This window comes from Augochlora pura, chromosome 3 (assembly GCF_028453695.1).
Source record: "Augochlora pura isolate Apur16 chromosome 3, APUR_v2.2.1, whole genome shotgun sequence".
Lineage (NCBI taxonomy): Eukaryota > Metazoa > Arthropoda > Insecta > Hymenoptera > Halictidae > Augochlora > Augochlora pura.
The window spans coordinates 4,000,615-4,026,020 of NC_135774.1; positions in this window are offsets into that span (position 1 = coordinate 4,000,615).

Consider the following 25,406-nt stretch of genomic DNA (forward strand, 5'->3'; position numbering starts at 1 on the left):
ATTTATACCAAACAATTTTCGTTCGAATCATATTTTTATACAACGCGTAGATTACAAAAGAAATTATACCGAACTGGCTCATTGACTAATCCTGATATGAGATTGACAAAAAAATTGAAATGACAATTTTTGCTGTATTTCATTCCAAACAAAGGTGTACTCAAGCTGCTTGGCCAGCATCTTTAACTATAGAACTGTTTGAACAAGAGCAGCGAAAACGAAATCCAAGATACAGTACTAGAAATTATGTGCCGAGCTTATCTCCCGAATGCAAATGTTCATCGGCTAAAGAACAACCGCAAGACCGAAGAATGTTGTAGTCGGACGGAGTAGAATTGATACAAACAAGCGAATTAGTGATTCTGAATGTAAAGGGACAACAGGGTCGACAAGTCCCAATGTTTATTTGGTCCAGAAATTTCCAGTCGTGGGTCACAATGAATATTTTAATGACTTCCTGTGGATACTCGCGCCTCGAAGCAGTTCCAAAGTCGACATTCAAGGAGTGACGCGAATGCTGCGCGGACGGTACCGTCGGGAGGGAGGGTTGCTTGGGGCTGAGAAGAACATACTGTAGTCAGAAGCAACGTCCTCGGTCTCTCTTTCTCTCCCTCTCTCCGTTCCTTCGAAATTATAATCGCAGCACTTACCGTGCCGTTTCTGGGTTTCCTTTCTTCTCTGTTTCATCCTGCTTGGACTGTTCTCTCTTTCTCCCTCCCTTTTTCCCTCTTTCTCTGTTTCCCTGTATCTCTGTCGTTCCTCCGCTTTTACAAGACGTTGGTTTCATTTTACGGTAATTGTGTTTACGGAACGACACGCGAGTTACAAGCCTTTGTGATTCTGCAGAAATTGTCGAGCTCCGGTTATACCCTAGTTAAAGAGGAAACCGACCGGATAACCCTCCTTTTTGACGAGACGACGACTGAATCGTTCGGTGTGCCCGTGTTTCTCTTTCCCGCGCTGTATCGCGGCGATTATGAATGTCCGACGCGAATCCGTCAGGCATTTTCGTCTTGAATAGAGAATAAACGTCCATCGTTTCGTGATTTTTTCTCCTTAGCCATCTAGGTGACCGAATTTAGGGAACTATGCGCGAGATTCCAGCGTTTGCGCTGCGAAAGACAGTTATTGTTGCAGTTTATTCTTTATAATAACTTGTTTATTGAAATTGTAAAGTAGATCGTGATAAATTACATATGCATGCTGAAATATGCATATAACAATTCCACTTCATGGAGACATCATCGTACGACTTTTTATAATATATGAGTAATTCTGTGTTAATCCTTTTCAGACAACTATTCTGTTGGAGAACTGAGAATACTTTCTTCTGAAAGCGAGACTACGTATTATATGTATAATGACGCATATTTTTATACATACAGTGGGCCACATTAATATTCGGACACCATCGTATTTGAGAAATTTTTACTCCGTATTTTTACTGTTTGTTGAATTAATGAATTTATAGTTTTTCAATAAGTCAGGACACTTACTTTAGATTCTACAAACATAAGTTTTATTTATATAATTTGTATAGTTTTATTGTTAATTAATATTACATGAACTAGTGCTTAATTTTGACGTCGCAAAAATATTCGGACACTGTACAAATTATAATCTAGTCATTCAGGATATACATATACTTTAATAAAAATAAATCGATGTTAATACTTTGTTGGATTATTCTTTTATCTAATTACATGGTTTAATCGTTTAGGCATACTAGATATATTTTATTTTAATATTCTAATGAAATACGTGACTATTCTTCGGTTAATCGCAATTTTAATTCCTCTTTATTGGCGACATTATGATTCGACGATCTAAGTAATCCCATAAATTTTCAATCAGATTTAGATCTGGTGATTGTGGAAGAATTTTCAATACTTTTGGGCAATTATACAATAAAAATATTCTTGAACTATACGTGATTTATATTTGGGATGATTGTCTTGGCAAAATTTAAAATTGTTACGAATGTTCATATTAATAGCACTTTTTAGTAAATTTTGTTTCAAAATATTTAAATATTTATTTTTGTCTAAAATTCCATCAATAAAAACTAATTCACCCAATCCAGCAGCTGAGACACGTCCCCAAACCATCACACTTCCTCCACCGTGTTTCAACGTTGGTTTGAGATTCTTAGTAACAAGCTTTTCATTAGCTTTACGGCATATAAGTTTGTGCCCATCAGACCCGAAAATATTATATTTGCTTTCGTCTGCAAAAATTATATCTTTCCACCATGTTTCTTCTTTAGAAGTGTATTATTTGGCGAAGAGTAATCGCTTCTTTCGATTACAATCGTTAATATATGGCTTTTTTCGGGCAACTCTGCATGATATCCATTTTCATGAAGCATCCAACGAACTGTTTCGGGATCAATCTTCTTGCCATTTAATGTCTTGTGACACTTAAACTAGGGACTATTTTTATTTTCCTAATAATATTACGTTTATCGCAATCGTTAAGTAACTTTGGGCGACCTTTTGGAGGGATAGATTCAATTCTATTCTCACAATTATATCTTCGTGCAATGTCCGCAGCAGTGCTCTTGCTCACATTTAATAATATCCCGATTTCTCCATACGATTTTCCTTTTTCGCGATGATAAATAACAAGTTGGCGTACATTAAACGAGGTATTGTTCCCTTTACGTGGCATATTCACAGCTAATATGTGCAACACGAACATGATTTGAAGTGAAACTAATTCTATGAGATAGTGCTTACATCATATGTTTACAAATATTGCCATCAAGCAAAGTATTCACCTTAATAGGTCACTTAAAGTACAAAGCGTATGGAATGTCCGAATATTTTTGCGACGTTAAAATTAAGCACTAGTTCATTTAACACATTGTGTGCGGGTACATTTTGCAGCGGAATTGTACCGGGAGCGGGCGTTTTGCGCGTTTTAGTTATTCAGTTCAATCTCAATAGATCGCAAATTATTTAATCTTTTAACCAACTTTTCGTATTTTATATTGATATGTATAAATAAATAACAACCATAAGTATCAAGTATCAATCGTCAGAAAACGTATTAGTACGTGTCCCGCATACAATGTGTTAATATCAATAAACAATAAAACTATACAAATTATGTAAATAAAACTTATGTTTTTAGAATCTAAAGTAAGTATTATGACTTACTAAAAACCTATAAATTCATTAATTCAACAAACAGTAAAGATACGGAGTAAAAATTTCTCAAATACGATGGTATCCGAATATTAATGCGGCCTACTATATATACATATTATACATGAACGTTTGCGAATCACTTTACATGTCGTGTAAGCTATCAAAATTTACACCTTATAAATGTTAACGATTCTTTCTTTAAAAAAATTTAAAATGTCTTCTATGTCCAGAAGGAAACAAGCTGTCGTAACGCGTATCAGAGTAGAACTTTCAAAAATCTCTCACTACTATAACACGCTGGTCACAACAGATTATCTAATACTGACCTGTCAAAAGATCAACTATACAATTACAGAAAATTTCAGTAAAGACGAAATATCTAATCCTAAAATCCAAGGATCAAAATTGTTAAACAATAAATGAACAGTCCCTGTACATTCGGATGTATCCTCTCAGAAAATAACAACTGATAATTGTGACAGTTCTGAAATCTTCATTAGTTATAGTTTTGTATACAATAATTATTTGTTATGGTTAGATTATGTTATTTTATATATGTATTTTATATTTTCATTAAAACGTTACTTACTACTACGTTTCTGGTAGGTGATCCGAGAGAATTCTACGACTGTAAATAACCTAGTTATACTACTGATTTAATGAAAGAAAAATTTTCTTTGCATTTCATTCATTAAATTGGAATTACCCTCTGTCTTCCACCCTTAGCTTAATCCTTTGAGAACGACTGTCGTCGTGATGACCACGTCAGAACTATAAATCTTACTACAGAAGTTTTAAACGTATTAATTTCATTACGTGCATGACAGAAGGTCTAGTTATATTAGGGGGACTGGAAAGCAATGTCGTTTTTGCGCATCTCGATATTCCTTACTTATTTGTTAGGTTATTATTTATTTCAAAGGCGTGCTAAATACAATTTAAGGTTAGAGTGACTTGTGTTCTCGTAAATAGTAACATCTTAAATATTTTTTGCAATTTACGGTGAAATGGCCAGCCAAATACCAGAAGAGTTACATATCCGTCATTTAAATCCGGTAATTTCGATCTTTTCAATTCATATCGATCAAGTAGACCAACAACTTTAGACAATGACACGTTAAGGGCGGAGATGGAGGCAAATCGATGTCAAACAATTGAGGAACTGTCAAACACTCTTAAACAACCTTAGTTAACCATCCAAGAACATTTAAACCAGATTGTTAAAGAAAGCAGAGCAGGTGTTTGGGTCCCGCATAATTTGTCGGAAGAAAACAAAGCTAACCGATCCAGCACATGCAACTTATTGCTTCAGCGACACTATACAGAAGCGTTTTTGATCGTTTGATCACTGGAGATGAGAAATGGGTCCTATGTGATAACCCAAAACGCAAAAGGCAGTGGCTCTCTCCAAATGAATCGCCACGAAGTACAGCTAAGCCAGGTTTACATCCCAAAAAGACGCTTTTGTGTGTATGGTGGAGTATTCGCGGGATTGTTCATTTTGAAGTGCTGAAACCTGGACAATCTGTGAATGCAGATCTTTACTGTGAACAGTTAGATCGAGTAAATCAATCTGTAATTGAAAAATATCCAGCGGTCGTCAAGAAAAGGTGTTATTCTGCAACACGACAATGCAAGGCCGCACCGTACAAGACGAACCCTGCAAAAAATTAATGAATTGGGATGGAAGGTGTTGCCTCACCCACCATACTTACCCGATATTGCGCTATCGGATTTTCATTTTATTCCGATCGCTACAACATTTTCTAAGTGGTAAAAAATTTGAAAATTCGAATGATGTTCAAAATACAATCTCCAGATATTTTGATAAAAAAACAATTGATTTTTATCGATCTGGCATTGACAATTTGCACACTAGATGGCAAAAGGTTGTTGATAACGAGGGTGATTACATTATTGATTAAAAATAAAATCTTGCTAAAAATTTATGTTTCAATTTAATGTAGAAAAACGACATTACTTTCCGGTCCCCCTAATACTATACATATTTTACATTATACAATGTACTAATATAACAAAAAAAATAATTTCTTTTCCTCACTATATATTTGTGAACAAGCTAATATAATCACTCTTCATTATAAATAGTAACGAAAAATCAAATAGGGGTAGTATTTTTTATTTTGAACGTTTATTATATTTATATATTGTTAAACTTAACATAAGATATTGCTATTATTTTTTTAAACTCTTTGAGTGGGACTGTTTTGAAATGTTTATGATACACAGGAGCTATGTAAGGTAATAACTGCCCCATATCCTTATATTTTTCATATACATCGTTATACATATAAATACACCAGGGCGATTCTTTCAGACCGTGATAAATCTGATGTCTTCAATTCTCAGTCCTCCAACGATAGTTTTTTTTATGTAAAATAGTATACGCTGGACTTCTGCAAACCCTCATTTAACATATATTCAGCCAGTTTACCTTTTTTCTGTTAGTATTTCTTCTTATCTGGTTTTAGATCAAGCTTTGTAAAGTTTTTGTTGAAACAAAATTTTCTCGTTTCAACAAAATAAATTTATTGTCCTTTTTATATTATTTTTTAATATCACAATAATAAAGATAAATTATTTTTTCGTAATACTCGCCCCGCTATGTCTACGAAAATATTAATTAGTAATAAATAAAAAGTTTGCACTAAATTAATCACAAATTATGTGATACCTCTTTTTTTAAACATTATTTTAGAAATAAACGGTCCAATGAAATATATAATTATCATGTATTTCTTTGCAACAGTTATAAAATCATACACTGATTACAGATGTTATATGATACCACATTTGGCTGACAGGGTATGTGCATAATTAATTTTGTAAAAAAGTTGTTTGAAAGCTTAAATTCGTTACTTCAGATGAAGACTAACAAATAAAGTTTTCTTCGTTACTATCGAATGAATATAAAACTCGAATAACAATTTATCCAATGAGATTTTATTCGAATAAGAAATTATTCGTAAAGGAATTGAAAAACGAAAAATTATAGAATACGAAATGCTTTTTCATATTTTAATAATTTGCTTCTTCCATATTTCTACCATAACTAACGTTTCTACAGTTATAGGTGGAGGTATCAGCAATTTTATTATTCACGAAGCAGTTGAAATTGAGTTGATCCAGAATGTATTCATATAAATATATTATTATAAAATTTCGTAAAGAAAAAAAAATTGAACAATTATTTGCAGTAATTATTCGAATAATTTTAGAATTTCTATACGGATAGCCTATCTAAATAAAGAATTATAAAATAAATAGATAGAATAATTTATGACGAAATAAGTATAGTCGTTAGTCGAATGATATACTAAAAAAGATTCTTTCGATAATTATCTTAGGTAAATATTTATTTGTAACAATTCGAATAATGTTCAATACTTTTTGCACAAAACTTCTACATTTATATTTTTTTGTAATATCATATAATTTTCTTTAAAATCGATATTTTCGATATTTCGCTTTCCTATTATTAAAATCGATATTTTCGATATTTCGCTTTCCTATTATTAAAATCGATATTTTCGATATTTCGCTTTCCTATTATTAAAATATTATAAAATCGATATTTCGCTTTCCTGTTATTAACAAGTTTCCCAAAAATTCATTTCATGTTGGCTTCATTACGAGATAGTATGATGTACTATGCACTTGTTTAGCAAGGTTTTCCGTTTTCCCATGTTTTGTCACGACGATTACGAATGACCGAGTAGAATATTTTCACGTTGAGTGGAGAAACGTCGACGATTTCGCTGTTTTGCTCCTCGTCCATACTTTGAACAGAACGACACGCATTCCACTTGTGGTAAGGGCATTTCTTCCATCGAAAGAAATGCTTCTCCCGGGATCATGAAGAAAATTTATTTCCCCGGGTAAGATCCCTCGTATTTTCAAACTGTCACAGGCTATATTAAAAATGCTTTTGTCGAAACCGGACAGTAAACTGTAAATTATTTTTCAAACCAAGTGGGATTGTCGTCAATAGACTATGAACATTCAAATATTCTTCACGAAGAATTGTGAGGAAACAAAGTATCGTAGTTTCTGATAGGTTTTACTTCTAATGTAAATTATATTGTTCATTTAAAGAAAAATAATTTTCCATAATAAAATAAGCCAGAACTGGATCAATGAGGAGCGTCACTATTTGTTGGAAGAATTGAAAAACTTTAACAGCCTGAGAAATTTTATGCAAAATAAAAAGTATAATGAATTGTTAGAAAATAGAGCTCAACCAAAGCAAATAGAAATTCACTTTAGTTGCAATTTAATGTACTACAAATTCAATTCCTTTGAGTTAATATTAATTTTTATTCATAATGAGAGATATTTTATAAGTTGTAACTACACTGCGGCTGTTTCATGGCAAACACGAATAGAATTTAAAAGAATTTAGGAATATTGTTGTACCATTTTTGATATATGGACGTTATAAAATGAAGAAATACATTTTTATCTAACTTACTTTTTTAACTTTTTTCGCTAACTTACTTTATCTAACTTACTTACATTTTATTTAACTTTTCTCACAGATGACATATTTACATAAAGATTTATACTTTGGTTATAACAATACTAATGATAAAAGGTACAAATTTCAATAAAAATGTATGGTTCATAGATAAGTTACCCGTGTTAACCGTTTACAAGTCAAAACAGATATTTGATTGAAATTTCACACGAGACGAACGAATAAATGATAAAATATATGAGTAGTATTTGTTGATGATAAACATAATAAAATGATAAAGAAATAGCAAACTAGGTCTACAGAAATTTCGCTCGTTTCGTTGCAAAAACACAAGCTCTCAAAGCAAATGTTATTATGGTACGACAAGCAGTGGTTGCAATTTCAAACGATCGCATGTTTCAGTAGCGCCTGTCCCCATCGCTCGCCGAAGTTTTTGTTCGAACGGCGCACGTGTGTTTCGTGACTCAAAATCGTGGAAGATCAGATACCCGTTTCTTTTAAAACGTCCACTCTGGTCTCTGTATTTTTGTCAGGGCGCCGGTCTGGTCATTGTTTAAAATTATAGCGGAATATTTGAGCTGGGTGCCTGCCATCGTCACGTCGTCGCTCGTACGGGATTCTGGTTTCATTGAAAACGCCCGTCACCAAGGTAAAGTAAATCTAATCTTGATTCAGGCGCCATGAAAGCTAGTGCGACATCTCATTTTACGATACGCCAGGTACATACGTTATATTCTACGTATGAGCTATGTACACCTAACCCAGGACCTGTAAGATGTATTAAGCGGCCGGCTTATAGCTACAGTAATATTCCGCGCTTCTCTTCCACCCCCCCCTCTCTCTCTCTCTATCTCTCTCCCTCCCTCTCTCTCTCTTTCTCACCAAGCCTCCCTCCCACGAGGCAAATCCTTAATCGAGTACTTCGACGACGGTTCGATCGTCTCGACATTAAAGCCGCGGTCGGAGTATTTGATCTATTTCGTTTCGGGAGTGACACTTGCGAAATGGAACGGAGATGTACAGGCTGTTCTACATCCGAAAAATCAATCTCTGCCGGGGCGTTGCGTAGGCTTGAAGGAAATGTTGTGACGCGACTTTCATGGGTGATTCCACACAGTACTACCAGCGAAAACACGTCGAAACTGTGTACGTTATTGTAATTATACACTAGTTACACGGTTTTATATATATTCCCGTTACCATTTTGTATTATAGCGAATAGACTGTTCAAAAACTACTACTTTTAACAGTGCGAAATAATCTATCATAAATGGACAGCAGCGATTCTTGTGGGAGTTTTCAACCTTGAAATTCATGATGCTTAGCATCGTAAGAAAATGTATTTTTTATGCATGTGTTGAATTGAAAAAATGAAATATATGAATATGAAAACGCAAGAATTTAATGCAGAACTTTATTTGCAATAATATCATATAATAAGATCATAATAAAATTATTATATTATATGTATTCAAGTAATAATACTTCTTTTAATTTGTTGTATTTTTAAATTATTATCATATAAAAATAATAGGAATGGATTTATTAAAATTTTTCGCAATTTTTATTGCAATGTCTGCTCCAATAAATTTTATTCAATAATTTCTCACAGAGCATAGGCTATTTCACTCCAGAAGCGATCACAATTTTTACACACGAAGTCATGGATTTTTACAAAATTCCATAGGCAATTTGTATTAGGTATCACGATTCAAAAGCGTTAGTTAATTCGTAATAGTTGTTATGGTCTTCAAAGTATAACAACGGAAGATTCCGAGTCAACTTTATCAATCACTTGCGCTATAAAGACGTGTGTTACGCGCGTCGAGATGCTTCTGTTTCAAAATCTCCAGCGACGTAGTGTACACGTCGATATTCCAAAATGTTTGAAATCTACCATAGAGAAGTAGATTAACAGTTAATTAATTGTTATTGTTGCCGTGAGTATTCATTCATATCCATGTCAAATTCTTTACGTAAGACTCCGCCAACGCGCTGGAGCGCTGTTTAAAAGCGTCAAAGTGACACCTCACCGCGCGTTATGCTGTAACGCACGGCACACAGCAATTGTGAATTTATTGGTAGTGCAAGTTTAACATGTTGGATCTTATCATCTATTCAACAGCGTAACGAATTTGGCCGTTGCTAAAAAGAATGTATTTAGACTGAACTCTTAACACATATTCGTCCGGTCATTTTTTGCACCGCCCTTCACAAAATGCAGGCATTCTTTTACACTGTCTGTAGAAATTATATGGTCTATGGAAAACAAGGTTACTTGTTAAAAATCATATATTTCTCAACGAAATTTTGAAAAATGACAGAAAACAAATTTGTCTATATAAAAAATTTTTAATTTTTTTGTTTGCTTTCTTAAGTATATAAAATCCGAACATCCGAGCGCTTAAACTTTGAATAAAATTCTTCTATACACAATAGCGAATACTACGCTTTCACTTTAATTTTGTTTACGATTGAATCGTTATGCAACGCAACTGAAGCTAAAATCAATTCTTTATTGGAATTATCTCTGTTTGATAAAAATTAGAACTTAATTTATCTAGAATTAAAAAAACAAGAATCAATTATTTTCTATAATATACAGATAACGCATCTTCGTCATTTGACTATTGGTGATTGTTTGCGAAATGACGAATTTCGTCATGCGGACGAATATGTGCTAATAAACTGTACAATAAGTCGTGTAGTATATGATTCATAAACTCAACCGTGTGCCTGTAAAATGCAATTACATGCGATTGGGCAAAAAAGAATTCAGACACCGGAAGTTCAGAAAATTGAACTTCTGCTTTGTTTCAAATCGTATGATGTGAAATGCAAGAAGATTATTTGTTAAGAAAAAGTATCCCTTTTACATCAAATTCAAATTTTAGCGTGCCGGACTCAGCATTGGCGCTTCGGAAATAATGAAATTTATTGAACTATTCAGTAAAATTTTGAAAAGTGCAAAGTCAAGCAATCGAACGACGTACAGAGCTTTCTTCGCATTTTTATAAACATTCTGAAAACCTTGGAAATGGTTTCCTTTCACGAAATTTTTCGCCTTTGGTAGCAATATAAAGCCCACCAAAGACGCTGAATAAGGGTGGTTAATCTCTACAACTCCTTTAGTGTTCGAAAACTCTCATGATGATTTCCTTGCAAGCAGAGTCGGTTGTCATGCAGTAAACTCCAGTTTCCCTTTTTCCTTTGCAGAAGTCTCGCCCTTTGAAATCTTTTCAAAAGTTGGTTCCCTGCTCCTTTTTAAATTGCGCAACATTCGCTGCAGCATTAGGAGGCACAAATGTTTTGCGCATGTTCCTTCGGTACCGGCAAACGCGATCAGCATGCTTCGTGTTTCTTACTTTTGATTTTTAAAGTCGAACATTTCTCAGTCCCAGAAAGCCCTTTGTGCGCCACTGCGTGGACCGCGCAGTCTTGAAGTTGTATTGGGAGCATCACGACAAATTTCACAAGTTTCTATAGCGTTTTTTCTTAATATGAAACTGATGTTGATGCCTGTTTCTTGCTTCATTTTAAAACTGGCAGAGTCAAGCGAACTTATAAAGGTTGTCCTATATTATTGGTAATGAAATACAACTTAAAATTAGAAAATTAATATTGTTGTTAAACTATATAAATATTATAATAATCCAACGTATAATTAGATTGATAGAAGTATTTAGTACCTGTTATTTATGATAAAAATGAATAGACTACAAATGCAAACCAGTAGAATTCATTAAAATCATACTTATCAAGACAATGTTTGTTTTGCAAATGCTTTTTTAGTAATGATTCTTACTAATTATCAATCTATTTCAAAGTTGACTTACATCACTTGACTATGCTCTCTTGAGAGTATCTTTTTACGAATAGATGCTTTCTGGTTGAAAGTCTTGCGCGAACAGCTTCTACTTCACTTACCCGATTTATTCCAGCATTGATGGCCCACCATTGTCATGCGTCATGCTACAGAAGAAGTTGAGAGCTAAAGAATTAAAGAGTCTAGAAATCGAACCAGTGATGGCGTACTATTAAATACATCAATTTCCCATTAAATATAAAGCAGATTCGTCGAATTGAACGAAATCGATTGCCGCAGGCAAATTGCTTAACTGTATAGTTACGGTCATTGGTAATTTATTGGAAATTCCAGCGTTATTGATAGCTTCTGGATTCCCCATGGCATACTACTTGTAATATTCGATATAAATTTTGAAAAAATAAATCGCAGCAAATTAATTTGTTTGTCGAGTTAAAGTTTACACCGAGAAATTCTTATACGCTCCACTGAGCGTCTCACGCGTGGAAGGTTATCGGTATCGCGTCGATTAATTATCATGTGGAAACCGATACTATGACTCGATATTACGGGGTTTTCGGATATTAAATTCCTCGTCTGCATATTTCGTCAGCGCGCAGCTTGATGGTTTGCCACGACCGCCGTGGCCAAACGTCTGCTGATTTGGTTTTCGTATAATCTGCCCGTCAACGTGGTTAAATCTGCGGAGGCTGCAACTGATACATGAGAAATCTTTTTGCAAATTTCCTATCAGCATATTTTGCAAGCTATTTGTCCCGAAATTAGTAGCTCGAGAAAATTTGAAATGCTTGAAACTGTGGCATAATAAAAAATATAGCAGCGACGATCACCATGCAGTTGATGAATATTGTTAAATAACATAGGTATGTACTACTCTGAAATAAACTATTTTAACACTAGATTCACGGAGTATTAAAAAGAGATTATTCTGATATTATTATTAACGATTTATTCTGATTTTAAACGAGCGTTGTTTTAATACTTGCCGTAAGCAATATATATATGTTGAATAAATAAGCCATCATTGTATCTTTAAAATCTGAATAATAGTACATTAACATAACCTTAACAACTCAGTAACCCACCATTTTGACGGATTCCGTAAATCTAGTGTTAAAAGCATAAATCTCTTCTGATTAAAATGATGTTCAATTTTTTGGACAAAATCGATAACAGAATGGTATTTATTGTTCAAGTTATATTGTTTCAACTATTAATCACAAATGTATAAAAGATTTTTAAAAGAAAAGCAATAGCATTAAATTATTTTATTTCATAGTTACAAATATATAGAATCGAAATTCTTTTTCGCTGTCAATAATAATTATTTATGTCGAAAATTCTATTGCGGTGAGTTATAATAATTCTCGATGAAGTTTACTGCGGTGGTACATTTACTCATTCATCGGTATAAACGATGGAAGTAAATTTTCCATAATTAATGTATCTAGATTACGGATCAGAAGAATTTAATAATTCTGTTACATTATTTTTAATTTGTTGAAACTATTAACCCTTTGCACTCGAAGCCATTTCAACTGAAATTCTGAAGTAATTTCTCTGGCTTATAGTATTTCCATTTTATATAACAAAGTACATTCTATGCGTATGTAATTGATTCTTGTTATTCATAGGAACATAGCATAACCTTAACAATTTTCAAAATGTGAACTTTGTTGGTATAGGAATTATTTTGCAACGTAATGAAATAATTTTATGGTGTCTCTCAGTCACTGCTCGAGTGCAAAGGGTTAAGAGGGCATTTATAGTAGAAATGAAAAAGTGAAATAAAGATCAGTGAATATATAAGAAGAATCTACGAATACTATTATGTAATTTTCAACTTCTTAAAACTGTGAATAGAATAAATACGCTCTTAAAGAAGGCCTAGTGAAAGCCGGAAGAACTGATCGAATTGTATAATAGTATACGAACGAAGTTTAAGGAGATCGATCTGTTGATTGATTGTTATTTGTCAAAACAACGAATTTACTGCTGGTTTTTAGTGTTTGCGACTGTTTTGTAGACGCACACGCATAAACAGAATTCGCTGTATTGGCGCAGTTTTTCGCAAATATCTCCAAAAGTAAAGAAAACCGCGGTATACTTTCAAAGGAACTTGTCTGAAATTACACAATCCACCCCATATTCGAAATATATCAACCCCTTGTACTACGATTCGTTTCACGATACGTTGATTAACACTTAATCGTCCTTAATAAATTTACCCTAATAGGACTGGACAGTTTTTCTTTCTTGTACTGTCTTTATTTACTTTTCTTTCTCTATAATTTGATAACAGAAGAATTACATTTTATTTCGTTTTAGAAGGAATTAATATTATTCATATTGAGTTGATCTTGCATGAAGTCTTTATCACGAATCTGACTAGTTATTATAGTGTCAGGGGTTACGATCGGGGTGGAGTCCAAACTTCTGCTTAACTATCCGAAATAATAATTGTTGTGCAACGATCTTTTCAATATTGATTGCAATAGTTGCGCTTTCTAGACTCATCGATGCATTCACGGGCATTCCCTTCGTTCGTGCACTGGAGAGTAGAGATATGTTGGTGCAGAGCTATATAACCACCGCAAATTCGAGGACCACGTTCTTCGGTTGACGCGCGTGGGGGATTGTTACTACTGTCTATTCTTGATTAGGTGTATCGCGCTCATTGCGCGGGGCTTCATCAAGATGCGACAAGGTGGCCCGACTACATCATTATTGAATGATAATTCCCGATCACCCCCTTGGGAGAAATGGTTGTTCCCCGTTCCAGGTCGATACCTCTTGGCACCCTACTACCGCGTAACCCAACTTCGCTATAACGTCGGCATCCATTATACCATATAATACTCCTGGTCTCATACGGCCGCCAGTGTGTGCACTCTCGTATCCTTAGCGCAGATTTACGCTCCTGTACGTGCAATTAAATACGTTCAGTTCAATGTTCCTTCGTGCAGCAATTAAAATTTCATTAGAGCGTGTCAAAAAGTTTAATCAAGGTCCGCGGCGCGGAGAACGTGTATTGTGGCTGTCGTTATGGAACAAATTATGCGCACGAGACCGATGGCAAAGTCAAATTTTATGCAATTCTATGGACGTGGCCGAACGAGGCAGAATAAAGTTCTTCTTGTACGATTGTTTAACTTGGTTGGAAAGAAATTTACTTTTCAAAATCTAAGACACTGCACTTTTTTATAGTATTTATGCCAGTGTTTATGGATCTTTCATGGAAAATAATTGATACACCGTGTATTCTCTGTGTTAGACGTGTGATCCGAAGCTGTATATTCAAATGATTATAGACTGTTTATAGTTAGTTGTTGTTAAGATTTCATAAAGCGAAGGCGTCCGTCTTTCTACTTGTCGATTTTCTATCTTTTAATAATGTAAGTTTGCATGTTATTAAATGCATTTGTACAAAAATACTGTCCTGTTTTAACCAAAGACCTTTCTCAGTTGAACATTGGAAACTGCGTTCTTATGTGATTAAACTTTATATTGATTAATAGAATATGATTATTTATGTAAATTTCAATTTTATAGATTGTTTTGTGAAAATTAATTGGTTTTGTTCGACAAAATTCAGAACAAAATGCTGTCAATTGTTGTGCACGTTGTATACTGACTAGATACAATTCGAATACGAATTTTTGGTAACTAATACCTATTGAATTAGATAGTACGCATTATTAGGGTTATACGTTTCTTTACCATTTTCAATAAATCATTTTCAGATAATAACTTTTACAGAGAAGAACTGAAAGCATCAGCATGTATAATCACATGAACTCCTGAAAACAAAGTTTACAGGTTGTAAAAATGATTAATATTTTCTATGATTTTATAATTATACAAATAAATTAAATAAGTTTAGTCGCATGTGAAAATTTACCATGAAATAAGTTTCAGATCAGTTATCGGTATAAGAGAATAATTTCATGTTGTTGAAGATATAACATAATTAACAATAAAAAAAATTATATTATAGATATAATATAATTAGCAATTGTTAGCACATCGACGGCGCCTTTTTAGAATATTAAATGGAGACCTGTTCAAGACACACGTCTTCAACGATTCCTTTTGTAAGATACCGAAGCTGATATTTCTTGATTATAAGTAAACGGCAAAATTTCATGTAAACGTTAGAAATGCCGATAGGGACCAATTCATGATGCGAATCATCAACGATTTCCCCTGAAAAATATGAAAACTGTACTAAACACTTTTATATAAATTTCGACTTTCACGTATAAATGTTTATTGCAACCAAAAAGTTCTCCGAGGTGAAAGTATAATATAAATATAATACACGTTTCTTAACGTGTCTCCATTTTATTTTACAGTCTTTAGAACACAATAGGTAAGTAAAGATCTTTAAATTACAAGGAACATTCGGTACGGTAGTTTAGAAAAAGATTTAATCGTACGTCAGTTGCCGAAGAAATAATGGATCTTCGGCGTAATTGGTGAATGAGCTCATTCCAGAATATCTCGAAAACGGAAGGCATGCGGCAGTTAAACGGTTCAGCATTTGGAAGATATGCAGTCGATTCTGGCAAAATCTATCTGTAATCGTACTCGTGCTATCGAAATGACTCGAATATGATATTATCGACGATAATAACTGGCGCGACCCGTTCAAAAATTAATATCTCGGCGAAATCACTAGCACACTCGTTGCTGGAAAGTGAATGTAATCAAGCGGCCGATATAACGCAATTATCGTTCTGTGTCTTTATCGTCTAATTAAAACTAGCTGCGTCGCCGATATATGCGGCGTTTATCTACAATCGAATTAATCGGAGAACATTTCGAATCCTTTTAAATAACCCGATAAAACGCGACGCCCAACGGCCGTTAAACAAAGATCTCATAAAATTCAATGATTTCTCTCTCGGTGTTATGTGTTTTTCGTATTAATTGTTTACCGTTCAACACCGCTTCGCAACTCCGAGCGAGAATACATTGACCGTAGAATCGTATATCCGTGAGGTTCCTGAAAAAAATTAATTTGGCCGAATACAATCGTGCACATGATAGCCGAATTTTTGGGAGAAACGTGTTTGAAAATTTATTTGCGTGTATTTTATTCTTCGATTATTTTAATGTTTGTCAATTTTTATAAATATTGCACTTTCATAAATAGTAACTCTCTTTGCTATAGATAATTGTCAAGTTATAGTTAAATTATAAAATATAAAAAAATGTTTACTGTAATAATCCTTTTTCATATCGTAAATTACTCTTTGTATTTTGAACTTTTAATTTTGTAATTTGGTATTTTCTAATTATACTTTTTTTATATTCAAATATTCTACAAAATAGATTACTATTCGATCGTAAAAATGTATAAGGGAATGATATTTTCTAATTAATTAGTTAAACCGTAAATATATGTGTTTGAAATCTGCTAATAGTGAATATTGTGATTCTATCACCTGCTTCAAGCATACCTTTTTCATCAATGATCATGGGAGACAAATGCATGATCGTTTTGATTCACAATTGAAATACGTATACCAATTTCCCGACGTTCACAATTTTACTGTATATGATATTTACTGACACTATATTCAATGTTATCATAATCTCGGTTTTTTCATACTTTTGCTCACCAATGTGAAACAAAATGGCTTGTGAAGGAAAATGGGAAACAATACGTGCGACTCCGTCCGCGATGAATTGTAAGTAAACACGGTGTTTGTGGGTAGAGCAGTTCTTTTATTTGACCGCCGCGCCGCGCCGCAGCCGATATTCTTGGAGGGCAGTCGAAGCTGGCAGAGGGAACAAAAATTTTTACGGTGAGATAGGTATTGGGAAGAGGCCAATAAGTCTTCTATCGAATTTATTTGGCAAACACCTTCGCGTCTGGTGTTTCATGTCGGCCACCAAATATAACTTGAATCGAGGAGAATTCTTTTCCCTTTTAGTTTTGCCGGTGAGTGACGTGAAGAAGCCTTGCTTCTGGAAACTTCCTGAACGGCTTCCGTTACCTTATTTTTTCCCGTGGACCACCTTCCTCCAAGATATTTGCTTTTGTCGAAAGAATTTACTCTTTAGCACTGTCTAATTAGTAAGAGATACTCCCAAATGAAAGTTGTCAAACCTCAATCGTATAACTGGGTCGCTTTTCATCCGTACCAGCTCTGTAACAAACTCTTACCAACTAACGCGTATAATTTGATTTCCTAATTTCAGTTTTTATACGAAAATATAGTCAAACAAAATTTAATTTTTCTGGCAATTGAATGCAAGATAGAAAATAAAGCGTGTTATATATGAAGACTGCGAAGCTTTATGCAAAACAAGAATATTCTTTAACGATTGCATAAAGCAACAGCTAAATGAAAATATATTTTTTCTTTTAACGATGTTTATACAGTGCAAGTAATGCTGTAGTACTTTTAAATGCTTCTTGTGCCTGTAGTGTTCTGTGTTTTATTTATCCATTTTTGTTATAAACGCATGTAATTCACAGTCTATTTATTTACAGCGTGTCAAAATTAGGTACAAAAAATAATACTATTCAGTAGAAATCAATTGCGCGTCTGTGCGATTACATACTAATTCCACTTTTCGTTACACTATAAGCCACGCAAACTTAATGCATATTACAACTCAGTTTTCACGAAGACGAAGTCTTATGAAAAAGTGTTATTCTTCTTCTTCGACTTATTTTTTGACGTAAAATCAGCCCCTATTCGGTTATACCATGTTACATGACACCATGTATAGTTGAAATTTATATTTTTTAAGCATCTCCATGTTTTTGCCTGCTGCTTTTATATATAAAGATCTGCATCCATTTACAATATAAAAAAAAAGCTAAAACATATTTAAAGAATTTGTATATTGTCTAGCATGTTTTCAATTGCGTAACATTCTATTCAGTACTTTGAATTATTTCATTGCTATAGTAACAATTCTAATAATTAAAGAAATATGCATTTAATAACAAAATCTATCCACGCTTCCAGCTAATTGACACTTTATTTGCTCAGATTTGAGCATTAATTGTTACCACAATCTACCATATTATATTTTGTAAATAAGAATATTGAAAACGTAAATAACGTGATACAACATAATCTTCAATCTAAATTGAATTTAATTAAATACTTTAGTTTTATGAATTTGTAAAGTTGTTGGTGTGTGATTGTCAACGCGTTAAGAGAGAAAGCTTCTAGTGTAGAAGCTATTTCACTCGAATAACAAATGTTCGAAAACTGGAGTTTGTAATGAATAAAAAGGGAGTTTGGAGAGGAAAGAATTACGCAGAAGCGAGAGTAATCAATAACTTCGATGTTGTCATGCTCTTCAACGAATACAAGCGAACTATTCGATTTGTCTTTTTTCCGCATTGTTGCTTTTTCGCTGGGAATAAAATATTCATCGTTGGGGAATGGCTGGTTGGTTGGCTTTTAATGGGAAGCGTGAAAAATTTTTAATTCCTTTTTCCGGTTACGGATTTCGTTGTTTACCGGTTTTGGGGCTCCGTTAAATGGATCGATGGAAATTTTTAAGTTCTGCGAAATAATTTACAATCGGCACACCGCATTGCGGCTGGTTACCAAATCGAATACGTCTACGGACGTGTGCACTCCATCGGCGTTTTGCGTTCCCCTCTGAGAATACAGATTTCGGGATGTGTGTTCGTGGAAAGTTCTTAAGAAAATACGATCCGAGCAATCGGTATCGGAGTGCGAAGTCTAGTTCGAACTTTCTCGACCACTCCACCTCGGTCGTCCGACTAAGGAATCTTCTTGAAACTCTTCTGAGTTCATCGGAAGGAATGCTGCTCCTCCATTCGGTGATAAACAACAGTTATTCGAGTTACCAATTATTCACGGTATTGCATTATGTCCGCTTGGAGACGAGGAAACTTGTAACTCCAAATGGCTGAGTGTCATCTGTACGCAACGATTTTTCATCTCATGAACGGTAAAGTTTACGATATTGATAAAATCAGATATCGTAACTGTCGTAATAAAATAATTAAGACAATAACTTGTTTGATACAGACGCTTGGTTGCTTCTATTTACACTTTATTTACAACACTGTACAGGTATGTATAATGTTTGCGATTTCTGAATGTGTTTGAATGCGTTATGTTCGAGTTATAATTCGATCTTAGTATGAATGCGTTATGTGTGAATGTTACGTTCGTTCTTAGTTATAAATGCGTTATGTATGAATGTTTACTTTGATCTTTGTATGAATGCGTTATGTTTGAATGTTTGCTTTGATCTGTCTTTCGTTCGTCGTGTTCTGTCTGTTGTCACCTCCGTTTTCCTTTGATTGGTGGAGGGTAGTTTTTGGTGGAGGAAATGAAGCGTTTTTGATTAGAGATGTGTGTGTCGCAAGAAACTTGGAATGAGAAGTGGGAACTTTGGTAGAAAGTTCTGGTTTGTGTCGTCTTCTTTGTTACAGTAAATTGATGAATAGTTGTCCGTGCAACGGTACCGTAGGTCTGTTGCACGTGTTGTCCGTCCGTCGAGTCGAGTTTCGTTAAGTACCGTAGTCGTAAAGTGATTTCGTTCGAGGATTTTTTACCTATTGCCGATCTATTCGCATGTTTATGACTTAATGACTAAAGGGATGGCTAGGCACTTTCGACCTTCGGTGTTGCCGTCGCAACATTGTTTAAAAACTGTATTTTAAATCTTTCAACGACTGTAGCTCGACTCCGGTTCAACCGATTTCGATCAAATTTTTAGCACACGTAAAAGTTACCGAGGTACGAGACACATCCAGTGGCGCCACCTACATTTGAATTATTTCGGGCTAATTCAGCTTTTTAGATCTGTTCACTTACAGTCGGTCACGAAAATATTCGGACACCACTATAGTTTTGACTATTATATTCCGTACTTCAGAAATGTAAACAGTGAGAACAAAAAGAGGTTTCACGTATGTTACTATGCAGTGTGTAGTTTATAAAAACGTAAGAAATATTTGTTTACGGTACGCGATTACTTAACTAATAAAAGAAAAACGGAAAGTACGCTCATTTTCATGTCACGGAAATATTCGGACACTTGCTATACTTCTCAAGTTTCCAGGTTCCAGGAACTGACTGAATCAATGTTTGTAAACATATCATTCATGGTGATATGTAGTAGGTGACGTCACGGTTTAGTCGGCAGCTTCAACCATTGAACACATTTTGTATTTCGAGTTTTTGTAAATTTATTGCCAATTTAAGATTTATTTTTTGTTACTAAAATTCAGAATTGTGGAGAAAAAGATGTATTGGTTGTAAATTATTTTAATCCCACTCTGATAATAAACACATTTCCGTTAACGATTTCATTTACTAAAGTTTTTCCAATAATTGTTGGCGAATTAAGTGAATTTAATGAGCTTCGAAAAGAGGTTAATATATCTATTAAATACTTCAAGGAAAATAACTATGAAAACGACCTATTATATTCAATGATTATTTCGCACACCTAGCTTATAAAATAAATTGCTGATAATGAATATTACCAAAGATTTAGTATAACAAAATTCTATTACAATGAAATTGCGAAATAAATTTCTATGTTGTATTTTAGCATTTCAAATACGAATTAAACAAGACTAAAGTCTATAGTCACATATCAATGGTAAAAGATATGCAGAATGCTCTTTTTTATTTTATAAATCTCAATAAATCGTGTTCTTCCTTTAATAACTCACAAGGGAACGTTTGGGTTTCCGAGCTTATTAATTAAAGGTATAAAGGAGATTGCTTCAACAGAAGTAGTTAAGAGAAGTATTTATGGTTGTGTAGGTTCTGAAGTCAAAAGTAAAACTTTTCAAACCTTCAAAAAAGGAGGACGGAGTCAAAGTTCATGAAGCTTTGCTCTTCTACAACTTTCACAGGAGAAATGCCCTGGAGACCATTTTCATTTCCATGAAAACTGTTTAGTTTTTATGTACAGAGTGCGTCATTCAAATTGAAGCACTTTAGTACTCCAGTTTATATTTACAAATCAGAATAGCTTTGCAACGAAGCAGCAGCCTGCTGAGATGAACAATCCCACTATTAAAGCAAGAGACTACACCAGCATTTTAAGGAATTTTAAATCATCGATATTTTAAATATTACGGCAGGTAATGTACGTCGGTATATTATTTAAAGGACGAGGGAGACTAGAAAAGGTCTTTTAATATAGGCGTATAAAATTACTCGAAAATGTCAAATCGCCTTTTGTAATCAGAACTGCAAGCATTAGTATGAAATAGAATTGCTATAATAATGGAAACAAATAATATACAACAAAAGTCTAGTGACATTCGTAGAACTATTAACTTATAAACATACATATTTCTGCGATATCATACCTTTTCATCATCGTCCATCATTGAATTTCCATGAAATCTAAATTACTGATATCATTTCTGTCATAGAAATGTATAAATTAATATACGGATTAATTTCACACAAATGGTTCGTAATATGTAATGTTAATTTACACACGCTCGTGTTGCGTCTCTTAATTGGATATTAATATTAGCAAAAATTGATTTACGTAAAATTAACACACTGATGACCGGCCACGACTTAATTCGTGTTCTTATTGTGAATTTTTATTCTCAACAGTGTGTTAATTCAACAATTAACTGAAAACTACACAACATGTTCGTAGTTTAACGTAACTTCATATTGATAACAAGTAATATAACATTGGTAGAATTTAACGAACATGTTGTGTCGTATCGTTCGCCTCGTTGACGACTTGGATTTACGACCGGTTAACGAAGAAAGGGTGTAAGTCTAACTCCGGAGAATCCGTTTATTTACACTTTGTACAGAAGTGATCTCGATATAATTGACGTCGCGATATATAATAGTGAAATGATTCCTTGATCTTGCTACCTCGGTGCAAGAACAATTCTAACTTGATTCTAACTTGATTCACTTGTTACTAAAACGATTCCAACTGACTGCACTCGATGCAAAAACGATTCTGACTTGCTGCACTTGATGTACAAACGATTCTAATATTTTCATGTCGTGCTAGCCTTTAGGAAAACTCGGTTGCAGGAGGAATTTGGTGGAAGTGGAAAAGTGTTTAAAGTAGGGATGGAAAGGAACTCTGTGGTAGGGGATGTTTTAGCAACGTTTGACAGGGATTTCCTCCAGGCCTGAATTTACCGTAAAAATAGCCGTTCGCGGAGCGCTCGCGAGCCTGGCTTGGGCCTTCAGGCCTCTGTCCGCGGAGCCCTTTGGAAATCCCTGAGGTTTATGATGCCAGCGTTCGCTATTGAGACCGAGAACAAGAGATTGTAAACCGATTACCATGCGTCGCGCGAAATATTAAAATTACTTGATGGATCGGTTCCTCAAAAATAGCCTTTTACCATTACTAGCATCATAAACTGTAAATTAGCCTTCCTTGTCTGAATGCCGTTCTTAGGGCCCGATGTCCAGGACGGAACAGAACAGATCAGAGGTACCGTTAACCGTCCAGACTGACTTGGACGATTTCTCGTAGCACTTTTAATGTCATAAATTCCATGCAGGAATTTATCCATACAGGACACCCTCACGGCGCGACAAGAGGGTGTCGTCAATTTAAATAAGGCACTGATTATACTATGCAGCAGTCGGAAAAAACCAATCAGTGTCCCTTCTCTTATACCGAAATGGAAGTTCTCGCGGAAAGCCCCAAAAGCAGAAACGTCCACACTCCCAGACGAATTTCTGGTTCGACGAAACGATCACAGTCGAAACATTCGTCCACACACTCTTCTTTGAGACAGTCGTCGAGACTTTTCTTCAGCACACTGCGACGCGCACAGTTGTCGCTTCAACCAAATATTTTAACGTACGATTCTAGCGAAAATCTAACAACGGATATTACGAAAAAGTACTCCAGAATTCTCTTATTAATTTGACGAAGTACCGTGTCGCGTCGTGTGCCGTCCATCTACATCAGGATAGCTTCGCGACTTGTAACCGCGAAGATGATCTTTCGTGCGTCACACGCCGACACCCCTTATAACAACAGGATTACTCTATCTTGCATCTAATTAATGCATCGTTTGAAAAGTATTGGCAGTTTTTATGGAACAAAATGCAAAAATTTTGTGTACCTGTGTGAGTGTTTTAAAAATTTAAATTGTACATTAACTAAACCATATCGAAAAGAATAAAACAAGCAATAATCTAAGGGAGCTTGATCTGACTCGTAACCTACGCAAGGAGAATTTTATGTTATTTCAAGAAATTTTATACAATACTATGCAACTATAACCGTGAAAGATCTTTACCGGAATACTACTATTTGCATATACAATAAGTGGGTTAGAAGGCAATAAATAAATAAATTTTTATTTGTGTCTTCAAATGTAATCTATACGTGCTAAAACGTTAAAAAAACAAGTGAAATAAATTACAAAGTTACTTAACTCTAAATTATCTTAACAACAAATTCAGTCATAAAAATGTTAAATAATTCTGACATACACCACGACGAGTCTAACCCACTCATATAGTAAGCAAACGGAGTTAACTTTTAAAAAAGAGCAAATCATTTCTTTACCATCGAGGACATCAACTGAAATCGATTAAAAATGGAAAACTGACATAATTTTTATTGGACATTATTATGCTGAATAACGTTCTCGCATTCTTAATATTGCAAATTCTCAGTTTTGGAGTGTTTCCTTCATTTTGATTCTTGGTATTTTTTAAGCTGAATGTGGTAGATGAGAAATTAGATTCTAAAATAAAGTCACAATTAACGATAAATGAAAAACGTAGATTATTTTGTACATATAATTTGTTCAACCCTCACCCCTTTCTCGGGACGATACTGCACTATATTTGACACTGTAAATTTCACTGTAAAATTGACAAGTAGAAGGCATCCGTGCCAGTCTGCAGATCGTTAAATAGAGAAGGGTAAGAACGAGGAAACGCGGAAAGTGCAGATGACGCGTCGTCGTCGTTGCGCGAATTATAATTAAATTGAATTACGCCACTTCGGTAGTTACTTAGAAATTCATGCGAGATGTTAAGGTGGAAACTCGCTTGATGTCGTTCTATGAAAACTCCAGTTATGTCGTTCCGTCGCGAATAGAACGAGCGACAATAAGCAACAGTAACACGTGTTACAACCACTTAGAAATTGAAAACGGATCTGTCTTCTCGCCGTTCACAGTACAAAGGGCCGATATCGCGCCGCGTGACTCTTTTACGGCATTACAATGCGCCAGAAATAAAAGCGACGGTAGCACGACGCGATAATTAGCGGCCATACAAAATTAATGTAGCGTGGAATGCGAGAGAAAGATAAACTTTCGAGCACTTCGATAGCAGGGCGTCGCGCAGTCACGAACTCGTTGTTATCCATCATTAATAAAGCCGCGGAGCATTGCTTCTTCTACTATACGCTATAAACATGGGACAGATATGGCTGGCATCGACTGACGAATTAATCCGTTAGTCCCTTGTCGTTGTATCTCACGATCATTTATCACCGGGACAAAAGGAAGGCTTAGAACGACCGACTTGTACGGGAACAAGCCATCGGCTGAAAAGTTTGACTGATAGAACTGAAGAGGATTTAAAAGCACGCCACAAAATTACTCGGAACTTCAGAGATTATCGCTTTTCATCGTTCTACGGACAATATCGAGCCACTTTTTGGATGATGTAAACAATGGCTGAAAAATGACTACTCATTAGTAGGTACCATTCGTTGTAATAGTGAAATACAAAGGCTAATTCAGCTAGGAAAAACTTTGTTGCTAAAACTATGGTGGAATTCGAGAGAAACTAATTGCAATCATAATGTTCGTCTTAAACATCTATACGTACAAAGAAAGATTTGCAGAGGAACGATGGTATTTTTATAGTTGCTACAAAAAATTATCTGGTCAAAGAAAGACGTTTCTCATGACCTGTATACAATAATCTACAAA